Genomic DNA, 9,632 nt, shown 5'->3' with positions numbered 1-9,632 from the left:
CATGCGGGTTTAGGCCCGATGAGGAGCCAATAAGAACTCAAGGTCCAGGCCTATGAGTAAAGGAAAGTCCAAAAGTCGAGAGTAAATGACGCCTGGAGCGTGAGTCTGTCGCCTAGAGGTGACCTTCTGTTGATCGGTCGGAGGAGTGCGGGCTGTGGAGACGGTTGCACGGGAGTCCTTGGCTGATGGTTGTTCGAGATTCGAGGACGAATCTAGATTGGTGGGGGAGAATTGTAACATCCGCGAACCAAAAATTGGTTTTTGGGGATGGGTGTCGATCGACACCACTTATTTCCGGTTCGACCAGATTGAGTTTTTAATCGATTTTGTTCGGTTTGGTTTAAGGAAATCATTGAACCGAGGTTTAAAAGGGAGAAAACGACCTAGGGTCGTGTTTTTGTGGTCTTACGCCGTTTGAGAGAAAAAGAAAAGGAGAAAACAGTTCCTAAAGGTTCTTGAGAGAGTTTGTGAGATTTCAAGGCGTTTTTGGTGAGATCTTGCTGTGGGAGTGAAGATCCAAGGCTAGGAACGTGTTAGAAGGTTGCTGAGAGTGTTGGATTCGTTGCCTTTGGTCTAAATCTTCCTTCAAAGAGGTGAGTGCATGACCATGGCTTATCTAAGCTAAGATTTCTAGATTTCATGTGATTTGGTGCTTATGTGGTTGTTTCTGTGAGTTCTCTATGGTATTTCTTCGCTACTTTGGCTGGGTTTGGCTTCTGGGAATGCATGGAGCGGATTGGAGAAGATTGGAGGCGAGATTCGGAGTTTTTGATCGAAGAAAATCGCTGCTCGGCATCAGTGTCGGTCGACACCAGTTGGGGTGTCGGTCGACACCAACGCGAGGACGGCTCAAGACTTTGGCGAGTGTCGATCGATGCCATGTGGAGGTGTCGGTCGACACAAACTAGGGTTTTCGGGAGTGTCGGGCAGGGTGTCGGTCGACACCAGATTGTCAGTGTCGATCGACACCACCTGGTGTCGGTCAACACCCTTCTTTCAGCTACGATGGATTGTTGTATGCTTTGTATATTGCCTGGTTTGTTTATTGATTGTTGTTTGTGGCATGTAGAGATCTTATTGCTTGTGTGTATAGCCCAGTAGATGGGAGGATTGCCTCACTGAGTGTTTATCAAATACTCATGCATCTCAATATGTGTTTGTGGTGCAGGTAAAGACAAAGTGTGATCGTGGAATCAAGGCGATGAAGAGGAGGATGTTCTAGTGGTTCACTTGGTTGTCTGGCTTCTGTTAGGTTGCTAGAGTTGAGTCCTAGAACATTGTTTAGGATTGTTGGTTATTTGATTTATGTTGTTTGGATCATTAGTTGTGACTGGAATTAATACTGGATATCATGGTATTGGTTATTGGTTTATTGGATATTATTGGTTTGTTTTCCGCTGTTGATTGTGAATGTGGTTTGGTGGCTAGTGGGTATGGGACCACTAGTTGTAGTTTATTATTTATTAGTAAAAAAAAAAGGGTCGGTTGTTTCAACTCGTAACTCTTAATCTAAGCCTCTGAATTTTTTTTCTCAAATCACCAACTAGAAGAGACAAAGGTAAATTCAAAGCTATTTTTTTAAATATTAATCTAATCATACTTTGTTTTTGTTTGTTTTGTTTGTATTAACGGTGTATTATTCAAGATGATGGTTGTGCTCTGTTTTTTTTATGTTTTCAGTTATTCACTTTCAGTTATAGATTAATTTTGATGTACTTGTTGTTAAAATTTAGTAGCTGACAAAGTTTTTTTCTCCAGAAATATAACGACACCATGTCTCAAAATTCTCCAAATATTGGTGAGTCATCTATTGTAGTAGATGACAAAGCACCTTTGTGGATTTATGTGAAAAAATTGAGAAGCTGGCTGGAGGAGGGTCGTGGAGGTTTCAATGCAATTTTTGCAATATTTTGTATGTCGGATCTCATAGTAGAGTTCTGAGTCATTTGTTACAAGAAGGAATTAAGGGAATTAAAGGATGCTTGAAGGTTACTCCTCAACAAAGAGCTCACATGAAAAAACTAATTGATGAATGCAAGGAGAGGATAAAACATGCAGCTCCTAAATCAGTCTCATTACCTTCATCATCCAAGAACCCGTCTAGTTCTTCTCTTGATTATTCCTGATACAAGGGAGTCTGATCCTAAGAGGATAAAGGGAATGGGTCTTTTAGATAAAGCATTTCAGAATGAAGCTAGGGAACAATGTGATGGTGAGGTAGCTAGAATGTTCTACAAAGCTGGTTTGTCTTTCAACGTTGCAAGAAATCCTCACTACCGCAACTCATATGTGCATGCATCACAAATTTCGGGATATGTTCTACCTGGGTATAATACAATAAGAACGACACTTCTTCAAAAAGAAAAAAATAACATAGATATGCATTTGCAGCCTTTAAAGAACACATGGAAACAGAAAGGAGTTAGTATATGTAGTGATGGTTGGTCAGATCCACAACGAAGGCCAATATTTAATTTGATTGCTGCAAATGAGAGTAGTCCAATGATGTTAAGGGCGATCAATAGTGAAGGTGAAACAAAAACTGGTGAGATGATTGCATAACTGATCATAGAATGCATAAAAGAGGTGGGACATGAGAATGTGGTTCAGGTTGTCACCGACAACACTTCAAACTGTGTAAAAGCTGGTTCACTTATTTCAGCCAATTTTCCTACTATCTTTTGGACACCATGTGTGGTACATACATTGAACCTTGCTTTGAAAAACATCTGTTCACCATCAATGGCCACAAGAAACAATGAAGATGTGTATGAAGCTTGTTCTTGGATAAAGTCTATAAGTGAAGATGTGACTTGGATCAAGAATTTCATTATGAATCATGGAATGAGGCTTGTACTTGTCACTGAACAATGTGACCTTAAGCTCCTCACGATAGCTTCTAACAGGTTTGTAATCTATTTTATAAGTTAAATCTTATTTTTATTCTTTAATATGAAGTCTAATTAGATCATTAATTTTATTTTTACAGGTTTGCCTCCACAGTTGTAATGTTGAAACGATTCAAAAAAATAAAAACTGGTTTACAACAAATTGTAATCAGTCCTAAATGGGATGATTATAAAGAAGATGGTGTGGGTAGAGCATCTGCAGTGAAGCAAAAGATATTAAATGAGATATTTTGGGATGGTATTGAGTATGCTTTATCTTTTACTCTGCCTATCTATAGTGTTATTAGAGCTGCTGATACTGATAAACCTTCCCTTCATCTAGTCTATGAATGGTGGGATAGTATGATTCAAGATGTGAAGAAGGCTATTTTAAAAAAAGAAAGAAAACAATTTGATGGTGATTCTGTTTTTTGGAATGCTATTCGTTCTATTTTGACATCTCGATGGAGCAAAAGCAACACTCCTCTTCATTGTATGGCACACTCTCTAAACCCCAGGTACGTAAATTTTAATTATACTAATCCTTGTGTTCATGCATGCACTAACGTGATCAAAATCTATTATATATATATATATATATATATATATATATATATATATACGTACGTGTACTACTTTATGGATCATTGTTTTCTTTGTGGTTTATTGTATATTTAAATAGTCTATTTAGCGTAAATCTTTTGTTGGCTGCAGGTATTATAGATCAGAGTGTGCTTGGAGATGAGAAAAATAAAAAAGCTCCACATCAAGATTTGGAGATTACTAGAGAAAGAAAGAATTGTATCATGAAGTATTTTCCAAATCAAGATGAAAGAAGAGAGGTTAATGTTGAATATTCTAATTTCTCTTTATGTTTGGAAGATTTTGGTAGTGTCATGCTATTCATGATAGGTTTATTTTAGAACCTTTGAGATGGTGGGCAGTTCATGGTTCTTCAGCACCAACACTCCAAGCCTTAGCGTTTAAGTTGCTTGGACAACCCTCTTCATCCTCATGTTGCGAAAGGAATTCGAGTACTTACAAATTTATACACTCTGCAACAAGAAACAAAATTGTTCCACAAAGAGCTGAAGATTTGGTATTTGTGCACACTAACCTTCGTCTTTTATCAAGAAAGAAGTCTGCTTATAAAGAAGGTCCTAATCATATGTGGGATGTAGGAGGTGATCAATTTGATTCTTTGGATGAGATTAATCTAGAGAGACTTGAGTTTGCAGATCTTTCTCTTGATGAACCAGAGTTAGAGGAAGTTGTGTTTGGTAGAGTTGATGAAGACAAGAATGATGAAGACGGTCTCGACCAGTGACTTGTTGTATTATTTATATTCAAATGAGTTGTAATTTTTGTAATATTTATATGATTATGTATTGAAATGTTGTTTACAATGTAATATGATTCTACTTTTAGTATTTTCTTTTTTATATATATATATATATATATATATATATATATATACGCTTCCAACAAGTATCTGCTTCCTATTTTTTCAAAAAATTTCGCTTCACCGCTTCCAAATGCTTATGTTTCTGCGTACCCGCTCCCGATTCCATGCAGCTTCTTAACCACTTTTTTTTACCATGTCTGTTTTATTAATGCAGCGAAACAAATGCATTACGACTGATCGGCCGATGACTATAGCATTTGTAGCTGTTAGAAGTGTAACAAATATTATATTCACTTTAAACATTCTACTACATGTGTTTTTCATTTGCTTATACCTCATCTCTTTTGAAACAAAATCTGCTGGCTTTAGTGTTCACTTCTTCCATATTTGTTGCAGTTCTGATTAGCTTATGCTTACAATTTAGTTAGTCATCCGAAGAAAATTGCTCTCCATTACGCCCAAGGAAAGATTTTCCTTAACTTGTTCATAATGATGCCACTTATATAGGTATTGTAAATCTGTAATGTTAGAGTTACTATTTCAAGTAATGGTCATCATAAAAGTGTTCATTTACAAAGCCAGATTTCTCCTTTCATGTTTTCTTTTGTTTACAGACATTGTTGTTGGCAATACCAGAACTCTTGGGCACAAACATCCTTTTAGGATTTGCAGTTCTTTTCCAGTATGTTCCAAAGTTATATAGAATTCTACCCTATGTTGATGGACAAACACCCACCAGATTCATTTAGTCAGCTTCTACTTATTTTGTTATCAATCTTCTTATCTTCGTGCTTGTTGGACATGCTGTTGGCTCTTTCTGGTATATTTTTGGTTTGCAAGTATGAAAAAGTCTCAAAATGTTCATATTGTCCTGAGCAACAGAAAATTAAAATAATAATTTGTATTGATCCTTCTCATTGTTTGTTCCCCTATTTCTTTTGTCTCTTACTAGAGAGTTAATCAATGCCTTCGAAATGCTTGCAGTAATCTTGACCATGGATGTCGAGATCTTATATACTGTGGTAATGGAAATAGCAGTGATGTACTAGTATGAGCTGCCTGGAGAAATAATGCGAGTGCCAATGCTTATTTCCAAGAAAGTGGTTTTCCTTATGGAATCTATTCAAAAGCAGTCAATTTTCTTGAAGTTTCATGTAATAGAACGGAGCGGTGAATTAAGAGTTGTGCTTGATTTACGCGTTTGCGAATACGTTGTATTTGCTTTCTTGTTCTAATGGAATCGAAATCTGGCCGTGGTCCCAGAGAGTAGGATAAACCGAACCTTATTAAAAAAATGTCTTGTGTTTTTTACTTTCTGCACTTTATTATTGACTCTTTTGCATTAACACTTTCTAGGGGAGGTGTTCTTTACTATGAGTATCATCGGACTGGGGCTTTTGCTTTTCGCTCTTCTTATTGGTAATGTGCAAGTTTTCCTTCAATCTCTCATGAAGAGGTATGTATAAATTCGATCATTACATCATTGTAAACTGATAGTACAAATGGTTGGTATTTTTAAGTACTCTGGTCATGTTGCTTTGTCAATCTTATGAATTTTGAAATGACGCGAAGATGGTGTAAGTTGGATAAATGGATGACCCATAAACAGTTGCCAAATGATATAAGAAATTATGTGGACTATCCATCCCTGTTATACTTTGCTTCTCAATTTAAGATGCTTGTTTTGAAGAATTCACATTGGTCTCAGTATATGTCAGTAGTGTCACTATAGCACTAAGTGAATAGTTGTTCAACGTCTTCAGGAGGGTGTGACAGGCTGAGTGGTGTAACTGGGAGGCTTTAACGAAGAATTGTTCCTTGAGAGTATGCCTGATGACATTCAAAGAGATATAAGACGACACATTATTGGAGTTTGAGCCTTTGATCTATGTGTTTTTGTCTTATGAGTAATTGGATTGTTCAAGAGTCAATAAGGAAGAAGAAAAATGGTGTGGAGATACTGTAGGAGACGGTTTCATAGATTATATACTCCTAGTTACAGCCTTTAGTTTGTATTCTTTATTCTTGATGATTATATCTAAGTTTAGTGGTTTTACATAGAAGGTGTTCTGGTATTATATATATGATATATATCGTTCAGTGGATAGTTGGAATTTAGTAATATACTCCCTTTGTTCCTGATAAATTAATGTTTTAGAGAATTTTTCTTGTCTTTAAAATATTAATGTTCTAAATATTTTTAATACTAAAAAAGTGGAAAAGTAGAAAAGTGGAGAAAATATCAGAAAAATAAATCATCATATATGCATGAGATGACCAAAAATAAAAAATAAAAATTATAAATAAAAAAGTAAATAATAAACTAATTATATACATCAATTGTTTTAATATGTGTGAAAAATCTTAAATATCAAACTACTAGGGACAGAGAAAGAAAATATGTGATTGGATTTCTATCGTAATCAGACATATTTGACTAAAACACGTTTCGCAAACCAGATTATGATAATTTGACTAAAACACGTTTTCTAAACAAGATAAACCAAATAAGCTGCCACTAAATTCAAAGAGGAATTGACATAAAGGGTTTGATAAAATGAATACATAATGTTGCCAAACAAAATTTGAACACACAATTACTTGCTTTTTCTAGTTTTGTTATAAATATGTCTTTTAAACTAAAATTGTGGTATGGAATTACTTTATTTGTTTTTTATTTTCTGAAAAGTAGCATTAAAATTGTAGGCCAGAAAAACGTACAGCAATCGATTGCCACATCCAAGTTCCAACCTACCGACGTTATCACGTTTGACGTCGAAGGTAATAGACAATTTTAATTTCAGTGATAAAATGTAGCCATATTAGTCAATAGATTTGACTTAATATGAATGTTAGCTAAAATTTTGAAATAAAGGAATGAAAAAAACAACAAAAATAACTCAGTTGAATACTTGAAATTTTACTTCTAAATAATACTATCTGTCAATAAAATAAATAATATTTTAGAAAAGAAGAAATAATAGTATCTATATTTGCATGTGGGTTGGTACTTGTTTTATTGTTTGTAAGTTCTTGTAATTCGTCCAAACTCGGGGTGTATATACAGTAGTATAGTAACACAAACCTCTAAAAATGATTAAAATTTTGAGGTGAGTCATGACTAATCTATGGGGTTGATTGGGACATAGTTTCAAAGGTCGTAGGAGCACTTAAAAGTCCCCACAGTTTTCTATTTGCCAATTAAGTTTTTGTTTTTGTTCTTTTAAGTTTTAAGACATGGATGTAACTCAATTTTAACACATGGTAACTCATAAAATTATATATATAGCGTTAAAAAATTAATACAAATCACTATATTTTATGTTTTGGTCATATAAAAGCAACGTAATATAAATTAACATTAACTAATAACTCATGTTTTATTATCTTTTCTTTTACCAAAAAAGAATAATAACAATGACTCCTGAGAAGAAGTAGTCAAAAGATATATATATAAAAAAAAACTGGCGGTGGCATGAAGTATCAGTTAAACCAAGTCCATTGGATACTACTTCCATTGGTCCCATCTCTCAACGTCGGTTCTTCTGTTGCTTTCTCATTATTATTTCATTGTAATCATCGCTTTTCTTTTTTGTTTATTGGAAGCAACCAGAAAAAATATATATATATATGAAACTGGTGGTTTTAGACTTTGAGTAAACAACAAATGAAATAAATTCTTAGGTGCGATTTTGTAATGGTAGTATAAGGAATTAATATATTCTGAACCAAAACATAGTCAAGATCATGAACCTATAGTAAAATTGAAATTATATTTTCAGATTCTTGATTTTATACAACTTTTTTTTTTTTGGTGAAAAAAAAAAAAAGCATCTGAGCACACTGACCCAAAACATGCTTAATAATCTATAAAATAAATTAAACATAAACAAAAATATGTGAAAACACACAGAGAATATTCCTCTCTTTGAAGGAAAATAAAAATAAATAAAAACAAAGAAACAGAAAAATTGGGAAATCCAGCAAAGCCACAGATAACAAAAAAAACAGCTAATTCCTATCTTTCATTATATCTTCAAACTCAAGACTTTTGACCACACATCTCTCTCTAACATGCTCAACACACGCACACGTCTACGCCTTTATATAAATACACAAACACATGCACACGAATCTTTAAGCTTCTTCACAGATTCAAGAAACCCTCTTAAAGAAATCTAAAACTTTACCCTTTTTATCGCAAAACCACAAATCTTTTTTTTTTCTTTAGCTTTCTTGATTTCCAAATCTTGATTATTTAGTCGTTGCTTCAAGAACTCGTTTACGTTCGCGTGCGTACGTTTATGTCGACGACGATGAAGAGACCGGGCTGCAGCTCAGATTCCGACGATCGACGGCGGCAGCCCAGTCGTCTACAAAAACGTCCTCCGGCGTTAAACATCGTTCCGGCGACTCCGGCCGCTAATAGCTGGAAAACGGCTATACCTCTCCTCTCGCCGTTAGCTCTTTCACCTGAATCATCACTCGTCGACCAACCACCGGTTGAGATTCAGAAGACGGCGGCGGCGGTTGAGAAAACGCCGGTTTTCAAGAAATGGCAGCATCCGGCGGCGCCGTTCTATTACGAGTCATCGACGTTTGTTCCACCGTTTGTTCCGGTTTAGTTTTTGGTTTAGAGATCCAACGGCTCAAAAGTACAGTTTTTTTTTCTTCTATGTTTGGGTTTTGTGTAGATCTAACGGCCCAGAAAACGCGTTTTGTTTTAACAACTCGCGTTTTTATTTTACTATTTTGTGGTTGGAACAAACGCGATTTTCGTTTAGAATTTAATAAATGAGTACGATTGTTATATTAATTAGCATGTTTATTATGTTACTACTGGTCTTGTGGTCCGAACGTATAAGCAAAAGTCCAATTTAGTTATTGTAGATGTCTCTGCACATAAGTGGAGCGTTGTCGAAATATGTGGACAAAACTAATATGGTCATTCATTTATCCAAAAAATAAAAATAAATTGATGTGATCACAATTATTTAGGTTCCTCTTGGTAAACGTTGGTGGAAACGTCCAAAAAAATTCTAGAGATTTTTTTTTTTTTTTTTGAGAACCTGGCGGTTAAAATAACAAAGTAATTTTAGAGATCTTTTCAAATATTATGGAAAAGAAAAAAACTGGTCGTATGGAAACAGGAATGAATACAGGAAGCTAAACGTTTGAAAAAGGAAATTTTGCACCCACACCTATTTTCTACAAAAGTATTCACCATTACACATACTTTTTTATTATTGGTATACTTTTCTTAAGTTTAATTACATTTTACCTCTCACTCCTTCTAACCCTTCTTTTCAACTAGATGGTTTTCATTTTTTTAGAAACTA

At 34.8% G+C, this 9,632-nt stretch overlaps 1 non-coding gene and 1 pseudogene across 1 annotated transcript; both read left to right on the top strand.

The window, feature by feature from the left end:
• The first annotated feature begins 1,773 nt into the window (after window positions 1-1,773).
• Window positions 1,774-4,215, top strand: LOC104748467 (uncharacterized; annotated as a pseudogene).
• Window positions 4,216-8,337: 4,122 nt separating this feature from the next.
• Window positions 8,338-9,109, top strand: LOC104746800 (uncharacterized protein At4g14450, chloroplastic). The gene has a single exon (XR_015582547.1). It is a non-coding gene; the product is annotated as an uncharacterized protein At4g14450, chloroplastic (transcript).
• Window positions 9,110-9,632: the final 523 nt, after the last annotated feature.

Source organism: Camelina sativa, chromosome 15, assembly GCF_030686135.1.
Source record: "Camelina sativa cultivar CO46 ecotype springtype chromosome 15, ASM3068613v1".
Classification (NCBI taxonomy): Eukaryota; Viridiplantae; Streptophyta; class Magnoliopsida; order Brassicales; family Brassicaceae; genus Camelina; species Camelina sativa.
This window is presented reverse-complemented; position numbering and strand designations above follow the sequence as displayed.